Below are 25,535 nucleotides of genomic sequence, written 5' to 3'. Positions count from 1 at the left end.
AGACAAAAACCCGACGTTTCGAAACCGGCTGGGCTTCTTTTTCAGGGATGACTGGGGCCACACTGCAGCTGCGTCTTATAGTCTTTCACTTTTGCTGGCCTCGCGCAAAGCCCTTCGTTTCGGCACGTAATCCGTGTGTGTACACCAAGGGGAGAGGGTCAAGCTAGCGACACGGGTTCCCAGGGGTTTGCTGGATATAACACGTTTTAAGGAAAAGCCGCTTCCTCCAGTCCGTCTCCCTTTCGAAGGATAACCGTTCCGGAGAAGTCGATTTTGTGGTAGGCCAATTCACAGTGTTGGGCGACTGCGCTACGTTCTCTATTCTGTTTCCGTACGTCGTTTTTGTGTTGCCTAATACCCTCCGGTAGGGTTCTGCTTTCACCGATGTACGAGGCGTTGGACTCAGCGCACGGAATACGGTAAACGACCCCGGACGCTTTCTCTATTGTCGGCCGGTTTTTGGGGAGGGGGATTAGGTGGCGTGCGGTTGTCGAAGGCTTGTTGGAGCATAATTAAATCTCAGTTTAGTAACTTCCCAACCAGACAGAAGTCTGTCAAAATGTTCAGCTTCAAGTTTCAGTCCCGTATTTAAAACTGTAACCCCCTTCAAATCGGTGCTTTAACAAGTACGCGAGCGAGGTGGAATTCCCATATTAGCATGATTGTTATTTGTGCGGGATAACTAATATAATAGCTCACATACGGTATGTTGGCATCAGCAAAAAGGTATCTATAATACCTTTTTTTATAAAACTATGCGAAAGACATACAAGAGTATAGCGTGGCTGGGTGGGTAAATAGGCGGTTGGGTACTTAGGTAGGGGATGTGGGTGGGTCTGTAGGTATGCGAATAAATTGGTTAGTGTATGGGTAGGAGGTATGCCAGCAGACAGTAATGCAGGCAAGTAGGCAGGTAGGTATGCAGGCGCTAGGTTGTTAGGTGGGCACTTAGGTACACAGGTTTTAAGATAGGCAGGTACGTATGCAGGTGGGGAGGTAGGCAGTTGGCCACGTGTGTCGGTACGTACGAAGGTCAGCAGCAGGCAGGGAGGTAGGAAGGCAGGCAGGTAGGCAGGCAGACAGACAGAAAGACCGACAGACACACACACAGACAGACAGACAGACAGACAGACAGACAGACAGACACACAGACAGACAGACAGATGGCCTCCGAACTTCAATTTTTCGTTTTTCGGAAAGTTATTTTTCGGAAAACGTTTGGAACGATGAACCGCTACCGCACTCAGATATTGTAGTATCAGGCGGATTTCGGCGTTCTAAGCCCAGCAATAGGATTCAAAACAAAAAACGTCATAAGCCCGCACCGTATGAATGCTCGGTCTTTACATTATCAGTTCTGTGTGTATTGAAGTTGGCCCATGTTCAGCTAGCGGAGGGAGTTCTAAACGCATCGCTATAAAATGGCTCCAATTCACGCTGTGAAGGTGGTCCTACAGCAAAGCTGCGAGCGACCCCCACAACAATTTCACGTGTGAAGTCACTTGAACTACGCACATGGCTCTAGAAAGTGCGGAACCAGATATTCTGCCAGCCGTTACCTGGGATTCGTGGGGTCGCCATCCCGAAAGCAGCATTGCGGCCACGGCGGGGTTCGACCTGCGGACGCCGGCGCTGTAGGCCGACCGTGCGTCGGAAGAAAAAAACTGAGAGCACCGTGTTTCGAAGGGCAAAAACGCATAATCTGGTCATCCTGATGTGCTAGCTCGGGTCTACACCACAGCGCGACACAAGCGCAGACACCGAAGAAATCCGGCATGTGAGCTTACTGATTCCTATTTACTAAGGTTTCGTAAAATATTTTAAATTTTTTCGTAAGTTTGACAATTGCGATAAAGCTGGCGGAACTTTTATAATCGCTATTTCGCATAACCAGTGTTTCCGTTCGTCTTGTGCATTTCTTGTCCTAACAAAGCCGTATTGATATGCGCACTCCCATTTGTGACAAGCAGCGTGGAAAACGTGGCGTTTGTCTTGCGGCGAGATGTCTGTAAGTGATCGCTACATTTTGTTTTCCCTCCCAGCAAGCCAATCCTTTATGTATATTTGCTGTGTGAGTAATTAATTTCGTTGGGTCTGTGTTACCCAGCAGCCGCAAAACAAGTTAATGAAGCCGTGAGAACTAAGCGCGCAATGAACGCGAAGCTGCGCCAAACCAGGCTAAACACCGTCGCTAAATGAGACGAAAGAGCCGACGCAAGGGCCCTTCCAACTCGTCAGTGGGGGTGAGCATGACAAACGCTAGGTAATAGCGCTCTATCGCCGCACCATCACCACTGTGCTCCGTGCGTGAAAAGCCCACTCCGCCCGCCCAGCCGCCTTAGCAATTTCTTTTACCGCACGCCACGAAAGAACCATTGGCTGGTGGAGGTAGAATGCTTTTCTTTAATTATGCCTTAGGATATTTTTTTCTGTAGAAACAAGAAAAGCAGCAAAACCACTCTTTTTAGCTAGCAGTTTATATAAATTTTGGTGAATGTACGAAGGCGGGACTGCCATGGTGGGGAAAGTTCGGAAAAGAAGCGTGTGTCTAGGAAGGGCATATAAAGTACAGCGGATTCCTCTCTTAATATCTGTAAAAATGGAGAAGAAATGGCTGAATGGCTTGAGAAAGCCCACTACCACTTGAACTCCATACAGTTTCTATTTGAGCTTTTATGAGTGGCATTACCATCACAGCGGAAGGAATTGAATGGGCCATTGATCAACTTTCAAATAATTCCGCACCAGGACCCGATGCCACTTGTCCAAAACTGTTCAAAATGACTAAACTAATTATATCTCGTATCTTAGGCGCCATTTTTCAACAGTGACTCGACACCGGTATCAAACCAGATGACTGAAAAATCGCATGCGTTGTTCCCGTATTTATATCCGGCAACTGATCGGAACGTTCAGACTATAGACCGATCTCCTTAACAAGCGTACGATGCAAAATTCTAGATAATATCATATCATCAGCCGTTGTGACGTATCTTACAAAGCACAACTTTTTTTATATTCATCAGCATGTATTTCTTCGGGGGCGTTTTTGCGAAACAAGATTATTTGAACTTGTAACCGACCTACATCAGGCCGTTCATGACTCATCCTAAATTGATTCCATATACGATAAAACTTGCCCGGCTTAAAATAAACAGCAGTGTTCTAAATCGGGTTGAAACAATTTTACGAAGCACTATCAATACGTTTCAGTAAAAGACCACAAGTCCCCCTTACCAGAAGTCAAATCAGAAGTGGCTCAGGGCTCTGTACTAGGACCAATTTTATTCTTGGTTTGCATTAATGACGTAAGCAAAACCTTAAGTTCTAATGTTCGGTTATTCGCCGACGATAGCGTAATTTACAGAAAAAATAACAGCTATGAAGATTTTAATGCTTTACAGACCGACCTGGGTAGTATTGTTAACTGGTGCGAGGATTAGCAAATGCAAATAAATGCACCCAAAAAAAACTATGACGTTTACCAGGTCTAATAACGTGAACCGAAACTCGTATTCTATTAATAACACTGTGATCGAAAACGTTTCTACGCTAAGATATCTGTGTGTCTATTTGTCGTCCAACCTTACTTGGAATGAACATACTGATGCTATAATTTTCATGGTAAGTAAAATACTCAGTTTCATCAAACGAAACTTGTATTTAGCTAGTCAGTCAACTAAACTTTTAGCTTATACTACATTAGTTCGACCCAAACTTGAGTACGCGTCCATTATTCGGAACCCAAACCATGCATACTTAACAAACAGACTGTAGGCCTTGCAAAATAAAGCGGCACCTTTCATTACTAAGAACGATTGCCGCACATCTATCATAACTGCCATTAAAGAATCTCTGCTGCTGCCCTCTCTAGAAAAACAAAGAATACTAGCATTACTATCTCACTTGCTCCGGCTTTACCATAGAGCGTCGTAATTTTCTGCATCGCATATCAAACCTGCCCATCACATTTTTTCTCGTCTAGATCACTCTTTCAAAGTCCTCCCCTTGTTTGCCAGTACTTATCTTCTTCGTACATCCCCGTTGTTCTTGGCCATGTTTCATTGGAATCGATTACCAGAAGATATTGCCACAATTCCTATTCACGATTTGTTTGTAAGCCATTTGAAGTGATTTTTACGTATAGATAGCTAAATCATCAGCGCCATGAACTATTCAGGTTTCAGGTTTTATTGAAAAATATTTGCATACAGGAGAAGAACAATGGCAATTATTATTACAGAAGGAGGTCCCAGAGTTTACACTGGGGACCTCCTGTGCTGAGTACAAAACAAAAGCACACACTGGCAGGTAGAGCGTTGCAGAGATCAGTGAAGCGATATTTGGCAAAGAACAAAAAAACAGCAATAGAACATAATTAAACAAATATATTCAAAGAACGGGTTAGATGTAATAAATTAAGGTAATTGTGACTGATTACCGACAAACTGTTGACCACAAGTGATTTTTTAAGCAGTTATAAAATAAGCGTTCAGAGTTGATGAATTTGATGTCTGTGGGCAATGAATTCCAAAGAATTATTCCTGAAAAGAGGACTGTTTGTTTCCCATAATTAGTACGCACTTTTGGTAGTAGCATATTGTTTTGTTCCGCAAATCTGGTAATATTAGGGTTTAGTAATTGTGGGGCAGAAATATTAATAACGGAAGTACCTTTATTTTGAATTCAATGAATTAGAAGGCCGAGCTTTAACTGTAGTGAGTATGTGAGGGGAAGAATGTTCAGATTCCGGTAGATTGGGAGGGCAGATGTCTGGACAGGATTGAATGTAATCAGGCGTACTGCTTGGTTTTGCAAGTGTTCAAGGTGAGACATGTGAGTTTCGTACGTGTTTCCCCACGAAGATAGGCAGTATGTGAGGTGGCTGTGTATGAAAGCGTAATACAGTGACAGAATAACATGCTGCTGGAAATAATGGCGAGATTTGATTAATACACGTATACCAAAACCAATTTGTTTAACAAGAGACATGGCATGTTTGTTAAATTTTAGATTAGAGTCAAGCACAACGCCTAAAAACGTGGCCGTATTTGATGAATAAATCACGTGGTTATCTAGAATGATGCTCGGAACTAAAAAGGTTTGCTTATGATGGGTATGAAAAACCATGAAGCATGTTTTTGTGGCGTTTATGTGCAGCGCTTTATCCTTACACCATGACACAATGTTCACCAGGTCGACGATAAGTCGCGTCGTTAAGTTGTTAAGATTCTTATCACCGGCAAATATAGTTGTGTCATCAGCGTAAAGAATGCAATCAGAACTGTTCAGGCAACTAGGTAAGTCATTAATATACAAAAGAAAAAAAAGCGGGCCTAAAATGGATCCCTGCGGAACACCTTGATTAATAGTATTGGCTGCGATACGGCATCGGCAAATTGAACAACCTGTGTGCGGTCACACAGATAACTTTTTAGAAGGGTTAGAGCCGGCCCACACATACCATATGATTCTAATTTTGAAAAAAGTATACTGTGGTTAATTGTATCAAATGCCTTAGTAAAATCGATAAATATTGCCGCAGCCCAGCAACCGTTGTCAATAAATGTTTTAATCTGGTCAGTGAATTCTATAAGCGCTAGCTCCGTAGAAAAATTGGGCCGGAAACCAAATTGCCGTGGTGTGAGAAGGTTAAATGTTTCTAGGTACTTGGTGAGGTGGTTAGCAAGAATTTTCTTGATAAGTTTACTTAAGAATGGCAGTATCGTTATCGGGCGGTAGTTACCCAACGCATTTCGTTCTCCTTTTTTGAAAACTGGCACAACTTTTCCAAGTTTAAGTCTGGAAGGGAAAATGCCTGTGGTAAATATGTTATTTATAAGAGAAGCGAGAACACCCGAAAGATCATGAGCGACAAGCTTAATTTTTGATGGTTGAATGAGGTCTAAGCCTGGACCCGTACATTTTAGACCACACAAAACACGGAAAACCTCCTCCGGTGATGTAGGGCGTAAGTAAAATGATTGGGAACAACGAGCATAATGCGGAATATTACTTGGTGGGATTGATGATACCCTCGAAAAAAAATTTGTTGAACGAATTGGCTATATCGGAAGAATTAGCAAGCACTTTCCATCGTCAACAAATTTCATTTGCGCTGGGTGCTTGTTTAGACAGGTTCAAAAATTCCTTAATTAGTTCCCAATTTTTGTGATTGTTGTTACCATTTTTAATAATTTGATTTTGATAATAGTCCCGTTTTGCGGCTTTTAGAACTTTAGATAACGTTTGGGAGTAATTTTTGAACCGCTTCTGTAAAGCTAGATTAAATGGGCGCTTTTTAAGTTTTTTATGTAGGTTGTCCTTTTTACGAATACACCGTAGTAGATTGTTTGTGATCCACGGGTTTCTCGGTGCAGAGTAGCGTTTGTATGTCACAGAAAATAATGAGCATAAATTAACTGTTTCCGTAAATTTAGTAGAAAAATTGCTGAAAGCGGCTTCAACATTCGGTTCCTGGAGTATAACGTTCCAGTCAATGTTTGAAATTAACTGTTGAAACAATTTGGTGTCGAAGAAAGACCTTGTTAGAGTTTTTCCCTTGCGTTGGTTATGAGTTTCGACCAACAAGGAAATAGGGTAATGGTCCGTAATATCAAAGTTAACGATGCCCGCAATCTGAGGCGAGATGACGTTCGTTAGGACATGATCAATGAGAGTGCTATGGCGGGGTGAAGTGCAGCGTGTAGGCGATTGTAACAATGATTCCAAACCACGGCCAACAAAACAGTTTACGTATTCTGCGCAGCAGCTGCTCGTGATATCTGTAATGTCAATGTTTATATCACCAACTATGATTATATTTTTGTTTTCGTGATTCAGGTGGCTCAAAATGATTTCCAGTTCTGCGCAGAAATTCACGTACGATGACGAATGGAGGCAATTATGGTGTTTTTGTTAGACGGGTAAGAAGCGCGGTCAAATTCAAGCCACACGGACTCTACTTTATCAAGGTTAAATTTTATGTGAGAGCGGCGTCTGTATGAGAGCTGATTCCAGATGAATATGGCGGAACCACCGTGACGATCACTTGTTCGGTGGGCGTATTCCGCTTCATAACCCTGTATGGCAAACAGCCTATCGTCATCGTATGACAACCAGGTCTCCGAAAGGCATATAATCGAAAAATTATGATCAAGGAGTGTTAGAAAGTTTATTACGTCATCTTTATGTTTGGATAAACTACGTGCGTTAAAATGAATTACAGATTTGTGCGACAATTACAGATATGTAATATGTGCGCTTGTTTTGTATTTTTTTTTATTTACATTTTTGTTTATTTGCTATTCTACCTTTTCCTGTTACATGCCCGCTGTTGACGGTGTTTGCTCTTGAATTGAAATGTATCCAACACATTGTCCCCCCCACCCCCCTATGTAATGCCCTTCGGTGCCTTTAGGGCATCTGATTAGAATAAAAAAGCGGTACAGGAATATTTGGAAAAGGACGTATTTAAAACGGATACAGGGCATTGCCGAATTTTTTTTGAACCACAAAGCAAGACTATGATCGTTCGCTGGTGTTCAAGGCTTCATTTCTCACTGTCGAGATAAAGGTTTTAGAATGGGCTTCGTCGTTCAGCTTCAAACGCAAGACGGTACCGCAGGCGGAACCCGAAGTTAAACATTTTATTACTGTTCACACGCGGATGCGTAAGCAAATCTTTCTTAGTCCGAATTCTAAACAACAATGCTGGTTAGAACTACAAGAATCTGTCCCTTTTCGGCTGCGTAGTAGGGGTGTCGTATGACTTTGAAAATTTAAACGCCATTAGGATTGCGCGGAACGATGACACAAAGAGGAGACAACAGGACGAGCACAACTAGCAACTAATTTATACAAGTGATTACGCCCCCAAATATAAGAAAATTTGGCGGAAGCGCCGAACATACATGTGAAAAACGCCAAGAAAGAACATGTAAATCGTCAACCCTACCGGACAAGACTTCACAATTCAGACGTTCTTTTATACAGAGCCAAAGATGTGTCACTCACGCAATTGTGCGCATTATTTATCAAGAAGGCTTCCATTATCTCACGCGCGACATCGCTGCTCCTCCGGCCAAGAATTTTAATCTCATTCAGTCGCGGCCGGCACCCACTTTTTTCGCAATTTTTCCGTCAAGTTAGATCTAGCATCTATATCTCCCAATGTGCGCTCATGCTCCCCTGCACGATCGTTCACGCAGCGTTCCCCGCAATCCTCATGGCGTTAGAAGTAACCGACCATCTAGGCCGTCACCAAATCTTGCTTGACTTTGAAAATGATTGTTTTTCAATTGGTACAAATAACTTTACCCGTCTATTTACAAATTTTAGAACATGTGTTTATTTTACAGGAATCGAGAGACAGTGAAGCCCATTGTCAGATTCAGCCTTAATCCCGTACCTCTGGCAGAAGATGATATAAGTACTATTTAAAGGGGCACTAAAGGCAAAATAAGTTTTATTTAACTGAAAGATCATACTTTTCGTAACTGCTTCGGCTTTTCCTCGACCAGCAACGATGCGTTATTTTCTAAAAAATATGTACATACAGCTGGAGTTTCTCTCACGTGCTTCCCTTCCAGTTTATGGGGACGTAGCCATTGCTTCACAAAACAGGAGCGAATCCCCGGCGCCGTGCTCACTCTGTGGGCATGGGCGACGGCCTACAGCGGCGTGAAAAAAACAGCTTGCGGCGGCGGCGCGGCGGCACTCAGGTCTACTACGGCACCATTTCTCTCTCTGGCTTGGACTTTTGATTTTTCACCGACGTAATGAGACATGCGTTTAGATGATCGAGCGGCCGGTGTGCCGGCATACTCCGACTTCCCAGATCCCATCGAGACGGCATCGAACAGGGATGATTACGGCGAAGCCGCTTTTAATGCAACAATTAAGCGCAGTTCCGAATATCAACCGGAGCGTTCTGTGCTGCCGGCGCACCCGCCAGTGTGATCGGTGGGTGTGATCGCCAGAAGACGTGATATAAAGGTACCAACCTTTATGTCACCTCTTCTCGCGATGACACCCATCGAACCTAGCTCTAAATATACCCTTTTCACAACAGTCTGGTGCAGTAGTCGTCGTTGCCCGCGCAGATTAGCGCACGCTGTCCGGATAATCAGCGGTTGCTCGAGGCGAGGAGGCACATCGGTCAGCTAACCACTGGCAGTAACTTCATTTCGCGGGTGATCATGTTGGAACCGGGTGCATTTAAGCGATAGCAACAATTTAAACGAAGTGTTATTCATTCTTCATCTCGCCCCCTTCACGCGCGGAAAAGTGGAGATTGAAAGCTCGGATAGCTTCACTAGTTAACCTCCTCCAGTGCATCTTGTTGCCTTTGCAGGTTCTAATAGAGACACTTTAGCTGCTTACTGCCTGGTGCCATTGTATGTTATTGACTCGGCTAGTGGCGCACCACTGCTTTTAGGAAATGAAGCTGAACGCATGACAGCTGACGGAATAGTGAGCGAAGCAGCCTACCTTGCAGCGTATAAAAGCTGCAGTCTGGGTATTTAGACACGATTAGCTCACGAACAACACGGCTTTACGTTCATTTCACGTGCTCAATTACTGAGGAACTGTCTATTTCATGAAAACATCTATGCATGCTTCTTCAATGAGTCCTAGCCATTCACCAATTTTGTGACGGCACAAACTGTGGTGCCTAAAAGCGTACGGGGTATCGTGCCCTGTTCTGACATTTCTGTAATTTCCTGTCTTAGTAGACGACTTGCAGTTGAGAGAATGGTGTATTTAGATTCTCTGCACCGTAGTCTACCGATATAGGCTACCGTATAAACCGGATTATAGGTCGAGTGGGAATATAGGTCGACCCCCTACCCTGAGGTGGGAAAAGTTGACAAAAAAAGAATTCGGCACAGAAGCGCACTCACAATGTCTATATTTATTTTCGACGCCCGTCTGTCACTGCCACTCACTATGCCTGCCGAAGTCACTCGTCCGAGCTCTCAGAGGCGTCCAAGGATGACTGCTTCGCAGTCATCTTCCATGCCATTAGGCGCGTTGCTGATGAAGCACTTCCTGAACGCTCGTGTAACCATGTCGTCGGGCAGCGACTGCCAAGAGGAGGACACCCAGCTTGACACGGTCGCAACCGGCACGTATAGGTCTTTTTGTTGTCGCCGGCTATCCACTCATTGTACAGTTCGCGGAGCCGGTCCGCGCATGGCCTCCGGAGCGATCGTGAGCGAAGTTCGTGAGCGAAGTCCGCCACTTTGTTCTCCAACTCGGGGTGGACCGCTTGACGTCCACGGAACGATCAGTTTCGGGGGTTGCACGCACACAGCTTGGCCTTTTGGCTCCGCCAGTACCGCACACTTTTCTCCGAAACGCCTTACTGGCGTTGAGCCGCCATATTCCCATTCTGCTCGGTGACTCAATCGCCGTCAGCTTAAACGCCGCGGTGAACTGGCGTCAACTGCCGCCACTCATCTCGGAACAGAGACGTACAGAAATGTATGCACGCACGCACAATAAACGAGTAAAAGACGAAAAACTAGAGAAAAGCGAAATCAAATAAAAGCCTGATAGTGCGAGAGAGCAGTCCGACACGAATGGCAATGGCGATGGACTGCGCTTGAACATTGTTGCCAGACAACGATTTACATTCTGCCAATGACCGCTATATAAGACGAGGGGTGACATTTGTGCGGATTTTTTTGGAAAAAAACTCGACCTATATTCCGGTTTATACGGTAAGTTGGTTCCACGTACCTTTGTCCGGCCAGCTAGCAAGTTTGCTGTCCCCAAGCTGCACTTGGCGTTCTGAGATTGCAATATTACAAGATTTAGAGGAAATTTGGACGTCACGAACACACATACAATAATAAATGTATGGCGGCAGTCGCTTTCTAAGACAGTTCATTGTTACAATAAAAAACGTGCAGCCTAAGACACGCCCCCGCCCCCCTACCAGGGAAGCCTTGTCCTTGCAGGTCCAAATCAGAGAGCGCATTAACAAGTCTCACACTAAAGATTTTTCGACATGTAACTGCCATGAGTATTGAGCATGTTCCCCGGCAATCTGAAAGAATTACGATCGATAAGGATATCATACCGTCAAACGGTGTCATAGGATTTTGCTAGATCAAAAGATGTTTAGCAATCCTGTTTGTCAACGAAAGCATGTTTTATCTACGATTATAAAGCGTGAAGTGGCTCGTTTGTGGATTACCCCGCACCATACCCTGTCTTGCAGCTTTCCATAACACCATTGTGCTGTCAAGGTACGTCCTTACTAGCGGCAATAATCTTTCTCCGGCCGCTCGCTCAGAAACGTCGCCGCTATATGAAGGCTGCACTACTGGGAGGGCGCACGCCCTCCCAGTAGTACTGGACTCTATTCAAGAGCGAGTGCCCTAACACGTTTGCCACCGTAGTGCCAAAAGAACGAGCCGCACTTTTGCCAGAAACGCGCACGCAACACCCCAACGAAGGGATAGCGATATTTGTTGAGGAGGTGAAGAGAATATTTCGACGTGCGGATCCGGAATTAAAAGAACAAAATGTTCTAAGGTTTCCTACGCGAGGGGTAAAACACGACCTTTTTGTTTGCCTCTCCTCCTAAGACGGTGGCCGAATTCGCGTCTGAGGCGGCCGAAATGAGAAGACGTTGGAAGTTACGATCGCAGTGCGAGGCAGTACGATCGCCTAGTCAATACGCTGGTTTCCAAGACGCTCGGTGTCGGGGCTCTTATCTCCGACACACTGCGCAAGATCATCCGAGCAGTGGTCAGAGAGGAGCTTCGGAAGCTTTTCCCAACGACGCCACAACCTCAAGTGACGTTCCTGACTGATGTCATCCGCGAAGAGGTTCAACAGACACTGGGGACTTCTACGTCATCCGAAGCACCCCGCGAGCAACAAGCAATGACCTACTCCGCAGCTCTTCGTCGACCGCGACCTGCTCCAAACCGTCGTCAAGAGGCCCCCCCATACCGCTGTCTACAGTCGCCGGCTTGACTCCTTGTAGTGAAATACCAGACGCCAAGGAAGACCGAGGTGTGGCAAACGCTGAATAATCGCCTCCTGGGCAACCACTGCAGAGAGTCCCACCATATCTACCGTCACCTCCCTTACAAGAGTCTAGGTTTGCGAGGATTCTCCATCGACGCACCTCGCCCTCTCCCTGGCCAACGACCGCGGAGATAAACGAGCATCTATCTAAAACCAGCCGTGACCCAGCCTGTTTCAACCGCTCGGCGTAGCCCCACCCGTACCAGTCCCCTAACCGCCGTACCACTGTTGACTTCTCACGTGGGAGGTCCCCCTGCCCACGCGGGTAAACCTAAATGCAGCAACGTCTGGAGTCACGTGAAGTGGCGCTATGGAGAAAAAACGAAAACCCTCCAACGACGAAAGGATGCGCCGTAGAGTGTGATTCACGACATGCCCTCATCCCAACGACCCAAAATAACCCTGACGAGATTCCAAAACGTTACGACAGCAACACGGTCCAGCGCCTACCTGACAAGACCGAGTCTCCCGAAGACAAGAATACGATAATGACGACGCATACTGCCCAACCATCAAGACGCAAAGGCCGAGATACGACGCCCCGACATACCTGGAACTCGAAAAAGGCGTCGTCAGACGACCAGTTGAAAATTGAAGGCTTTGATGTAGTGGCCCTCATAAACACGGGATCCGACTACTCAGTCTTAAGCGGATCATTCGCGTCAAAGCTGAAGAAAGTCACGACCAGATTGGAAGGTCCGTGCATACGCACAGAAAAAAGGCATCTCGTGACGCTCAGTGGAACGTGCACATCACACGTCACCCTAGACGGCGCCACGTACCCTGCTGCGTTCGTTATTTTGCCCAACTGCTCCCACGACGTAATTCTTGGAATGGGCTTTTTGATAAACAAAAACGCCGATTTTGATATGAAGACCTAGTCGATAACTTTTTCCCTGACCTCCATGGAGGCGAATCTGCACACCTAAGACCGTGCTGCTGTGGGAATGTCGATGATCATGTCACTCCGCCACCCCGCGCACGGTTGATGATAACGGCCTACTGTGAAGATGCTGCTCTTGACGTCACGCTATCGTAGAGTGATCATAAGTTGCTTTTCGACCGTGGTGTCTCCATGGCAAGAGGCATTGCGCCCTTCAAACAACGTCAACTCCACATTTTAGTCAATAAATTCACCGAGGCGTACCGGCACCTAAACAAGGTACTGCAATTGCGTTTCCCGAAGAAGCGCAAGAAGCAAGCGCGTGATTGTGGTCGCCGACTTTCAACACGAATTATAAGATGCCTTCGAGCTTCCGCACCTCTTCGACGTGAATCCGGCGTTACCGCAGGAAAAACGGAACAAATATTTGTTTTTTTGCGTCGCTACAGCGAAAGTTTTTCATCGAACTCAAAATTACGTCAGATACCTCTAGCAAAGCCCTGAAATATAACAGAAGATGCAGCCCGACCTACCCGAGAGTCACCGTACCGCGTGTCTTCACAGGAGAGGGAAGCCATCCGGACACGACTGGAAGACATGCTCATTGACGACATTATACAGCCATCAAGAAGCCCCTGGGCTGCGTGGGTCGTGCTGGTGAAGAAAAAAACGCACATTAGGGTTTGGCGTTGACTACCGGCGACTGAACAAGCTCACAAAAAGGGTGTTTACCCCCTGCTACAAATCGACGACGCCCTCGACCATTTCAGCCACGCCAAGTACTTCTTATAGGTCGATCTAAATACAGGCTACTGGAAAATAGTAGTGGACAAGAGAGACCAAGAGACGATTGCATTCATAACCCCGCACGGCCTTTACGAATTCAAGGTGAGGCCATTCGGGCTGTTGACAGCACAAGCAACGTTTCAAAGATTGATAGACACCATGCTAGCCGGCCTAAATAGGCACACCTGTCAGGGGTACCTCGACGACGTTGTGGTATTCGTCCGAAATTTCAACGAAAACCTTGCAAGATTGGAGTCGGTACTCGAAGCAATTCGCACATCGGGGTTAACGGTCAAGCTTGAAAAATGCCACTTCGTGTACGAGGAACGCAAGGTTTTGGGTCACGTCGCAACGCTGCGGGAGTCCTGCTTGACCCGGTGAAAATTTCAGCGATGGCGAACTTCCCGAGACCGAAATACAAGAAGGGCATGCGACGATTTCTAGGACTCTGCGCTTACTACCGGTTGCATGGCACCGGTTGCACCTTGCACGCATTGCAGCCACTCACGCGGGTAACGTAAAATAGCCCGCCCCCCTTTCAGCTGGGAACACGCCCCAGAAAAAGCATGCTTCGAGCTGCAATAACGCCTGCAAAACGCACCCGTACTCGCTGAATTCGAGGAAAAAGACGAAACGAAAATGCACACGGGCGCCAGTGATATGGGCTTAGGTGCTGTCCTCGTTCGAAAGCAAAGTGGTTGCGAAAAAGTAATCGCCTTTCCTAGTTTTAGACTCTCGATGAAGGGGAAATACTACTCAGCCTCTGAGAAGGAGGGCCTAGTTACCATATGGGAGTTTCAAAATTTCGCACATACGTGTAGGGCAGACCATTAAAGGTTGTGGCAGAGATTGGCTAGCTAATTTGAAGGACGCCTCTGGGCGTCCTGGTGGTGGAGTTTGCGCCTGCAAGAGTTCGACGTTACGATTGTCTATAAATTTTTCAGGAAACACTCCTACGCCGACTGCCTTTCCCGTGTCCCCGTCGACCCACCACCACAGGACTGTGCTGAAGACAGCGCGCTCTTCGGAGTCGTGACGGAGATCGAGCAGCCACCCACCACCGTGCGGACCCCAACTTACACGTCATGATCGACTACCTCGGATGACGCAACGTCGCCGTGCCTAAGGCCTACAAACTCAACCTACCAGCATTCAGCCTGAAAAACTCTTTCCTCGTAAAGAAGAATTTCAGCCCCGGAACGAGAAGGAATTATCTTCTTGTCATTCCCGGAAACCTTCGGGGCAAAATTTTGGAAGCGTGCCACGACGTCCCATCTTCCAGATATCTGAGCACAGCTCGCACTATTGGAAAAATCAAGGCGAAGTACTATTGGCCCCGACTTATATCCGACGTCACCCTCTAAGCCCGGAGCTGCCGTGCCTAACAGCGACAAAAAACACCCTGACGTGGCCCGCCGGACCTCTGCGTCCCATCAAGGCTCGTCCAACAGATTGCAATGGACGTTCTGGGCCCGTTCCCCAGGTCAGGATCCGAGAACAAGTAGATTGTCCTAGCGACAGAGTACATGACGCACTACGCAGAGGCCTCCGCTCTTCCTAGGGGACTGCACAAGAAGTCGCCAAGTTCTTCACAAACCAAGTTGTGCTGCGACATGCAGCCCCTGAAGTCCTAATAACAGACCGCGGAAACGCCTTCACTGCGGACCATATGCAAGGAATCTTGCTCTAGAGCAACTCGGATCACCGACGAACGACTACCGCCAACCCCCAAAAACGAACAGAATAGCGGAACGTTGGAACAAGACGATCGCGGATATGTTGTCTATGTACTTCGACGTCGAACATAAGGCTTTGAACGAAGTCCGTTTGTATGTCACGTTTGCGTACAACACGGCTATCCAGGAAACTACGCAGATGACATCGTTCGAGCTGGTCTACGGAAGACGGCCGACTACAAATGCTTGACGCCATGCTTCGCACGTAGAAGACGACGACCTCAACGCCGACATCGACGGATACCTTCAGCGTGTGGAGGAGGAAGTGAGAAGCTTCTGCTACGGAATTGCGGACCACACTGGAATCTGCAACGTGTTGGCCAAATTACCTACGAGTTTATCCCCGATGGTGATTCCGCAACATCACGACGACACACGCCTCCCGAAGTCATCCACGTCGTTCGCCTGCAACCTTATTACTCAAGATAAGGAATGTTTTTGGCTGTTTTTGCGACTGTATTTTATTTTAGCCTCGGGTCGATGCACCCTTAGAGGGGGGTAATGCCGCGAAGGATGGATTAGGTTTGTTAATTTATGTTTTGTTTTTTTCAGAGCGGCTGCGCCGGGCTCTGTTATCTGTGTTAGCTCTGTCCCAAGGGAAGCGCGTGTTCTATTCTTTATTTCTGTTCCGCTCGTGTTATCTCTTTTGATAGGGAGAGCATTTAATTATAAACTCAACGGCGTAGAATATTCATCTTTTATTCACAGTGTTCTTGATGCACTTGGAAAAGTTGAGAAACGCTCGCGTCCAGATATAAATCCCTGAGGAGATTATGCTGTGGTATTTGGGTCGTCGACGCTTGCTTTCGCACGACACTTTGTTGACTGCTGCTTCGGCGCATGTGTATTCTTTGAATTGTTTAGGGAGCACCAATTCGCTCCAATAAACTTGTTGGCAACTGCAGGCAACTGCAATAAACAGGCAACTGCATCGTCTTTGGCTTCATGATAATGCATTCGCTTACCACTTCTACTGCCTCGCCACCTTTCTCAAACCGCGGTGCTGTCCCGAGGTTATTCATTATTACTTTAGTTTTCTGCATAATATTTTCCAGACCCACGGGTCTACTTTGTCAGTGCAGAAAGCACGCTTTGCGATTTGCCCTCCGAGTTACTTAGCTCTGCAACGTTATCAACAAATCTTAGGTTGTTTAGTTTACTCTACATAAATTCTTTCTACTACATCCAATGTTCTTAATACTTCTTGTAAACATTCTGTGAATAACATTGGGGACATTGTGTTGCCTTGTCTGACGCCCTTCCTAATAGGTATTTTAGTGCTTTCTATAGAGGATGATGGCAGCTGTGGACCCATTGTAAGTATCCTCGATATTCTCACATAATGCTCCTCTACACCCTAGTTTCGTAATGCCTGAATGACTGCTGAGGTTTTGCCAGAGTCAAATGTTTTCTCATACCCCATGAAGGCTATTTATAGGAGTTCATTATACTCCCCGGATGTGTCTATCACCTGATTGATCGTCGGAATATGGTTCATTGTTGAATGTCCTTTACGAAACCCAGCTTGTTCTTCAGGTTGACTGAAATCTAAGTTGCCATTTATTCTGGTAGAGATTACGATGGTAACTACCTTGAATATGACTGACGGTAGGCTGATGCGCCTGCAATTTTTAAGTCCTTCATGTTATTTCTCTTATAAATTAGGATGATGTTCTGGTTCTTTCAAGGTTCCGGTACACTCTCGGCAAATACACATTGCGTGTACAGGTTTGCAAGTTTTACTTGTACAATACCACTGTGGTTGAAACAAAACCCATACAATGCTCTCATTTTTTCGAAACTATGCTACGGGATATTGTAGGGGGGGACCACAAAAAAAAGTAATTATAACATGCTCACTGTATTGCAAAAACATTTGGCGCGTATATATAGATTAATATGGTTGTTACGCAGATTTGAGGACAAGTAGTGTAGTTACTGAATATTCAATGCTTCAAGCTGACCAAATCTATTGGATGAAGGTTCTACACACTATTTATCTACAAAAGACCCGCAATCGAGTTAACAATAAATCTTCTGGATACAATCTCAGGCATACAATACTGCACGCTCCAAAAGTAAGAACGAATTATGGTGAGCAATTTTTCCTGTACCAGGCAACTGAAATAATAAATATGGGAGAAAAATTAAACTTAAAATTAATATAATTATAAATTTGTGAACAGACGCGTAATTATGTACGCTGCAAATCGGGTATCTGTGGCCCCTGTCAGGCCACGTCCGCCTTTAGTCTCAGCCTCCCCTTGGTTTTGCCAAGAAATAAAAATCAAATACTAAAATACTCAAAATTTTCAAAGCATCCTTGAAGGGGTCTGATGTTATCTGATCGTCGCCAGGTGCTTTGTCCCTTTTCATTTGTTTCAAAGCCTTCCTTACTTCCTTCGTTACTGGTGGTTTGGCTGTCCTCTCGGAATTTTATTCTCGCTCAGCATTATCCTCGATTTTCCGGCTACCCTGCAGGTCTCTATAGAACTCCTCGGATACTATAACTATTTAATCCCTATTCGTTACGAAATTGCCTTGCTTGTATTTCAGCGCATACAATTCATTTTTCCCCACGCCTAAATGCCTCTTCGCTGCTTTCATGCTGCCTGCGTTCTTTACGGCTTATTCGATTCTCTCCACATTATACTTCTCTACGTCAGCTGTCTTACGCCTATTGATTAACTTGGAAAGATCCCCTAGTCGTATTCTGTCAGCTGGGGTAGAGATTGTCATGGTTTGCCCTTTCCTAATTAGATCTTTCGTTTCCTGGTAATGTTTACCAGTATCCTGTGTAGCCACGGTGCTTCCGGCTTGTACTGCACACTCCATGATAACGCGTGTAAGATTGCCGTTAGCTTTCTGTGTCGCAAACACTGCTTCCTCGATAAGAGCTTAATATCGGTTCTGCAGTGCGATCATAAATGCTTCCACTTTACGTCTTAATGTTAGCTCATTGATCGGCTTCTTTCGTGTCAGCTTGTTATGGTACCTCCTCAAGTCTAGCCTAATTAGAGATCTTACATACAGTTGTCACTACACCTTACCGTTCGGAGCACTGCCACATCCTGCAGGATGCCAGGGTTTGCGCACAATATGAAGTGTATTTCATTATTATGCTCCCCATTCGGGGTCCTCCACGTCCACTTCCGGCAGTACCATTTGCAGAAGAAGGTGTTCACCATTCGTAGATTATTACGTTCTGCGAACTATACTAGCAAGTCCCTCCTGATATTTCTACAGGCCAGTCAATAGTTTCCAACTGGCTTGTCTCCAGCCTGATTCTTGCCACTTTGGCATTGAAGTGTCCCATAATTACGGTATACTGTGTCTATCTCCTTTAGCCATTGCTTTACTTCAGCCATTGGCGATTCCACATCTTCAGAAGCGTTCAACTAGCTGGTCGTCGTGGCTGGATGTAGGCGCGTTGCCCTGTACCAGCTTGAGTTTACACCTCTTATTAATTTTAAATACGAGACTGGATACCCTTTACGTAAATGCTATAGTAATCGCCTGTGTTGCCAGCTATGCTTTTATTAACCAGCAATTCCACTCCCAGTTCTCTTTTGTCCACGAGACCGCGGTATTAAATGTTGCCAGGTTCATGTTCCAATGGGGGCCTTATTTATGTTATATTTATCTTATGGGCAAGGAAAAGACAGGGGTCTGACATGACCTTCATGGCCATTGAGGTTCTGCAGCTCTCTGCCTGTTAGACAAAGCTCATCGCTTGGAGCTTTACTAATGATCTGGTGACCACCGCTCGAGGTGTCTGCCTTTCACCCCCTAGCGTATCGCCATGGTTAGTTATAGCTTAGTATGCCGGGTCGGGATCCATGTCGTCGCCGATTCTGTCAGGTTGAATATAAAAGGTGCCCTGAGCGGGCACCCAGTAATGGTATAATTAGTGGTCTGTCAAGGCCGCCAAGGGAGCAGTTGTAGTTGATTTCACCCAATCGGCAGCACCGTTTCCGCTCCCTGACTAGCCAGACTCACTGTAATAATTGATAGTGATGCTGTCTAGGCAGTGAGCGGGAACGTTTGGGCGGTTGGGTAAAACTCAGGACAGGCGGCTTCCATCCAGTAGAGCAATCCTCGCTAGTGCTGTTTCGCACCTAAAAGTGATCCATCTGTCTTGATTTCACCCAACCGGACCAACCACTTCCGCTCACTGAGTTTCCAACGTAACTATCCATAATTAACAGTGGGTGGCTAGTCTATGAGCGAAAGCAGTTGGTGCGGTTGGTTGAAATCAACTGACTGCTCCCGTGGCGGACATGATGGAGGACTAATTAGCTTTTATCTCGGTAACCTTGTGGTGGTAGAGCCGCTCAATCATTTTATTAACTGCTTATTATCTGACAAGTCCTGGTTTGTAATTTGGTGGCACTTACAAATGTCTCAGATTACGCTTTATTAGACATCATTTGTCCGCTCCCAGTGCGTATGGAAATAATACCGCTAATGGGATGCTTTGGTACGCCCCTCAAAACTTATCGCAGGCTAGCATTAGTGCTACACGAAGCACTCGTCAAATCAGCAGTAGAATATACAGCATGAATTCAGAACCCTAGCAAATATTCCTAAAAGCTCCCTTGAAATGGTTAAAAATAACGATGCTTGTTTATATCTCTAATTGGAAGCTGACTGCTAGCAAGCCTGCTATAAAATCTACACTCGACGCGTCTTCCGTTCAAACTTGCGCAAAAATCTTTCGCCCTTTTTTCCACAAGCTTTTTTATCACAGTCAGCCGCCTGAAAAATCCCTCTCGCGAGTACATTTACGCTCACTAAAATTACGTCAAAAAATTCGGTTTCTTGCCCCGCTGAGCTAATTTTTCTCACAGTTGTTTACCCCGCGTACATCTGGTATAGAACCCTAAACCGGCGCTGACGGCTCCAATTTGTAACCACCAACATTCTAAAACTTTAGTGGCTAACATTGTATCAATATAAATTGTACTAGTTCGATTTACCTGTTTCTTTCTCACTATTTCACTGACCTGCATTTCTGTAGACTATTTTCAAATATTAGGAACCCACTCCTCTTGAAATGCCCTCGGCAATCAAATAAATAAATAAATAAATAAATAAATAAATAAATAAATAAATAAATAAATAAATAAATAAATAAAATAAATAAATATTTAAATAAATAGATAGATGTAACTTTATTAGGGAAAGGGCTGGCTCAGAGGCCTATAGGAATGGTAGGGTCGAAAAGGAGGGAGTAAAATTAAGTCCGGCTCAGAATGTCAGCCTCACGTGCGAAGTCCCAGAGGGAACGCAGTACTCAGGCTGCGTGCGTGTGCTGTGGTGGCGAGATCCAGTACTGGTACGTACTGCCGAGTAGATTTGTGGGGTTTGGACGTTTTTGACTGCTTTTGCTTCCATAACTGCATGTTTTCTTCCAATGGCAGTGGGCTTAGAAACTCTTTTTCGACAACGGTAATGCATGTGGACTTACTCAGCTTGCACTAGCGTGTAGAATCCTGTGTACTTCATTGTAGGTAGTCATGGCCTGTTCATCGCCCCTTCACCTTATCGTCTTCGTGCCCCTACCTTCGGCGTGGTCCTCATGGCCCCCATAATATCGGCAACTCGTGCATGACCAGTTCCTAAGCAGCGCGTGCAAAAGAGTCCTCGGGAGCTACCATTTACAGTTGGCAAGGACACCGCAGCACTAGCGCGATGTTCACCCACTTTCAGCGTTTTTGTGCAGGTAGGCTACCTACAAATCCGGAAATGCAATCGTTCCAATATTCAATTTCTGCAAATTTTTCCTTGCCCACAAAATTGCATATGTGCTTATGATTGTTTGTCTCTATGCAGTGGCCTACCCTAATACGATTGCACTGCATAGTGGCCCACGTAAAAAGGGAGGCCAATATGCAGTGGCCTACCTTAATACATAATATTTCGATATAGACTACTTGTGGGAGCAGGTGACATGCAGGATGCGGCCCGACATGCTGCTGACGGGATCCAACAATACGCAAGTATGCACGGTTTTCAATGTTCCGTAGTCAAGTTCTACCGCGTCATTTTGAGACGCAAACTACACGGCGGCTAAGTAGAATCCACGAGAACACAATTAAAGATACAGGGTACCGACATCCTCATTGTCCCGATCATTCGCACACAGGGACTTTACATTCAAAAATACAGAGAAGCAACGTTAACCTTCCAGCGCACCAACCACGCCCTCTCACAAATCAGGCGTATGGTGAGTCGAGTCACAAACCGGCCACAGGGTATGGAGGAGGATAATGTCATAAAGCTCGTGGAAGCCCTGGTTGTCAGCCGCGGGGTGTACACTACCCCTTTCTTCCCGCTGCAAAGGAGAGAGGTGGACCAAAATGACGTACTCCTGCGGAAGGCTAACAAACAGCAAGCGCTAGACTTCCCACTTCAAACCGCCACAAGCAAGCTAGAAGCCCTCGGGGTTGAGAACAAAATGTCGGAGAACAATGATGCCCACCTCATCGGGCCATTTGATTAGCGCTGGCAATCGTCGACCTGCCGCACAGTGGTGAGGCAGCTGGGCTATGAGATAGATGACACGAACAACCCTCGATCGTAAACTGTGTCACGGGACGTCCGTATGCTTATCAAGGTTGCCCCGTTTGCGCGCACAATGAGTCCCGAGCATCACACTCAGGGTAGGCAAGCAGGGGCGCAATTACAACGGAAATACTCTGACCACACTCATGTACGATTAACGGACGCGCCCACAACGCATTCCACCTGGCAACAGCTGTAAGCGTCATTCTTGTCTCAGGCTGTTTCCCTCGCACTGCGACCATAAAAACTACAAACTTGGACAGAGCCAGGGGAACGGCCATCGCAATGACGATGATGTCTCTACCTATGAAGAAACAGACAATCAAAGCCTTTCAGCAGCGATACAGAACTACTACATGAGTGACATCTCAACATTTACCCTCCGACTACTAAAAGCACAAGGATAGCCTAAATCATACTGTATTACTATGGACGCCAATTCACCAAGGAATCGACTAAAACGAGCGAGCACACGGTACAGTTATATAAAGAACCCTCCAGGTCCCCCCGGGACCAAGGGCCTCTCTAGCAGCTCTTCTGAAACACCACCGTGCAGCCAGAGCGCGACAACCAACACCGCACCAGAAGCTGACCCGAGAGGAGGATGCTGCCAGGCAGCCACCACCACCTAACACGAACTCCCACCTTAGGTTCTGGCATATCGTCCTCGCGGACCATGTATCTACCAACAAGTCCACACTGCAATGAACATCCAACATTGAACCATACCACCTAGGCATGACAGAACACAGGAGCAGCCTCCACTATTCGCACCCAATACTTGAGAAGTAGGGGGCCGCACTGTGCACCCCGTACTCTGAAGACCACCGACAGTCTGTGGACCGGGCATGCAGGACACAGTTGCCAGTTGGGCCCTGGACGAAGGGCTTCTACCGATCTGGAGCGGGAACATCTAGTCAATTGCAAAGATGTTTTACCATCAGGCTTTAACTACCTTGCTTTTCTAACTAAAAGAAGCCGAATAGGAAACAGTTTGTGCTCACTACCTTGTGCTCACTGCTGTTAGCGGTTGTTGACAAAAAACGCATATTTTCCTTTTGCGACTTTCAATGGTGCAACCTTGTTATACCAGGGTTTCTATAGGCCCTATTTTGGGTTCCTTCAAAGTTCCTGCCTCAGTAAACTTCGCGCTCCCGCCAGCCGCAATGGACTACCAGGTATTATATAAACTCCTTGTAACAGAGAAAACGGCACAATAGACTAGCTTTGCGGTCGTTGTCTCACTCGCCCTGTGTTTTTCTTACAGCGCTTAACAGAGTTCTGACAAAATGGCCAACATTATCCGCTTATTTCGGGCACATGCGCTAACCCCTTTCAAAATCAAAACCAATTGTCTTGCATTTTCTTCCGATGGTCCAGATGTTGACTTTAGTTCTTCAATAACTATTGGTCACAAGCCATAAAACCCTCGCTGAAAGGTAGCACTGAGAGAGAGGCCAGTCTAAGACACCCAAAGTGAAATTTATAGAAAAAATGACTTTTGTTTGCCGAAAAATTCCATCGCTCGTTAAAACTGTTGACTGCCCATACGGTTACCAACAATATTCAGGACACCTTACAGGGATAGGAGTGATCTCTCTCCTTGTAGTTTAACGTCTGAATACACAACTTTGCACATATACGCATATTTATTATCAACGTCCAATAATGTTGCCCTAATCCGGATCTAGGCGACAAAAATTAGGTTCGATACTGCGGCACCACGATTGCTGTGACCTTCTGCCCTTCATGACAGTTCACTTGCGCATACTTGTTTTCAAGCACGTCATTACTGAGAACAGCATCGAACAAGTATCTTACTTGCCCGTAGCCGTGCAGCCGTGTAGCCTCTGTAGCCGTGTCGTAATTTTGGCTGGTTAGGAGTAGTGGAGAGGTACATTTGCCATTGGGTGAGTGCTAACAAAAACTGTACAGTTCATAACAGTACACTGTACAGTACGGTGCTAACAGTACGTAACAAACTCCCTTCGACGTTTTTTTTGTATACATATTTACAAAAAATGGCTGTAGTTGCTTTTGTTCATGTTTTTTACAACCAGCACGGCCCATTTTGTGTATTGAAGCAACCATCCGTTTACTCTAAACAAGTGAGGGAATCTTTGAGAGTAATGTGCATCGTAGGCCATTGCTGGAGGAAACGCTTTTACTTTCAATCACAATTGCTACGCAAAAAAAAAACGTTCAGATGTGTGGCCGGCAAACCCCTTTGAACGGGGACTTAGGAACACGTATTCTACGAAACCTGGTTTTCTTGTATTTGCTGCGACTGCAAACCGGCACACAGTGTATTTTGCAAATGAAGTTGAAGTTCACGTTTATTTCACATGTTTTAAAACATGTCAAATAAACTTCAAGCAAATAAACAGAGCACAACATTTAAGCCTAGACCCACCAGTTGGGAGCACCAAGAACGGAGGAATAATACTTACAAAATCAACAGTACTAAGCCACACACCTGGCAGGCGATGCATAGGTTCATGTCTCTTCGCATATTGCACCGACGGGTAATATTGTCGTCGCATGTAACCCGTTCCTGCCCTTGTATGTTCTGTGAGAAAGGTTTGTTTAAACGATACAAAAAGGAATGTGAAATCTGGGCTGGACGTTGCGGGATTTTTTTTTTGTGGCAAATAATTTTTTTTAAAGCATGTGGGCGAAGGTTGTGAAAATAGATTAGGCATTCATATTACCTATAAATCTTTTCCGCTTGCAATATGGTAAGGACCTCATTTTTTGGTGTTGAAGTTTTTGTAGTGCCCAGGCTCTAACATGAAATATGTTATTAACCGCCGAAATTCAACATCACGTGCAATTATTGGGTGAATGTAATCGGTAACACCATAAAACCGAATGATATGTTCAGAACACACACACGCCGGCGGGTATCTACCCTAATAGGTTTTCGGAATCTGTGAAAACCGGGACATGGTTTGGCGGTTCGGTTCCAGTGTACGTGGAGACGTTGATAAAAAATTGAGTGTATAAAAAGCACTATATTTTATTTGACCCGACTCTTAAGTAAGCAGCGTTTGTTTAACATAAAAATAACAGCATTTGCGCAATAGGTGTATTTGTTTAACTATTAGCTAGCTTCACAAGACCAAGTAAACTTCATCATGTCGCATAACCACGTCTGCATGACGTACCAGCCTGGAGCATTAAAGAAATTGCCTTGCAAAGCGGCATACCAAGTCTGTTATTTGGCCGTCTGTTTGCGCAGTTTTGTTGGCAATGGCCGAAGCTCTTGCTCAAGTGCTTTAGGGCATAACACGGCTGAGTGCAGAGACCACGAAAAAAGAGAAGTGGGTGGATGTTGTTTCTTTCATTCATTAAGAGGCTAAAACGGAAAAATGGCTATACGGTGCAACGTGCAAATGATCGGCACCCTTGCTCCAATGGCGACCAGACAAAGCGCACCGAAAAAGCATCCAAGACCCTCGATGAATTGCGCATCTGGCGCGAATTGCTGGATTCAGCTCAAGTAGGATAAGGCC

The 25,535-nt window shown here is 45.7% G+C and overlaps 1 long non-coding RNA gene across 1 annotated transcript in view; it reads right to left on the bottom strand.

The window, feature by feature from the left end:
* Positions 1 to 24,591, bottom strand: part of LOC144164962 (uncharacterized) — a 45,550-nt gene extending 20,959 nt beyond the window's left edge. Inside the window, exon 1 of the long non-coding RNA XR_013321275.1 lies at positions 24,471 to 24,591. This is a non-coding gene — a long non-coding RNA (uncharacterized LOC144164962). The remainder of the gene's footprint in view (positions 1 to 24,470) is intronic.
* Positions 24,592 to 25,535: the final 944 nt, after the last annotated feature.

This window comes from Haemaphysalis longicornis, unplaced genomic scaffold (genome assembly GCF_048455015.1).
Source record: "Haemaphysalis longicornis isolate Haplotype H1 unplaced genomic scaffold, Haemaphysalis longicornis Haplotype H1 scaffold_14, whole genome shotgun sequence".
Taxonomy (NCBI): Eukaryota; Metazoa; Arthropoda; class Arachnida; order Ixodida; family Ixodidae; genus Haemaphysalis; species Haemaphysalis longicornis.
This window is presented reverse-complemented; position numbering and strand designations above follow the sequence as displayed.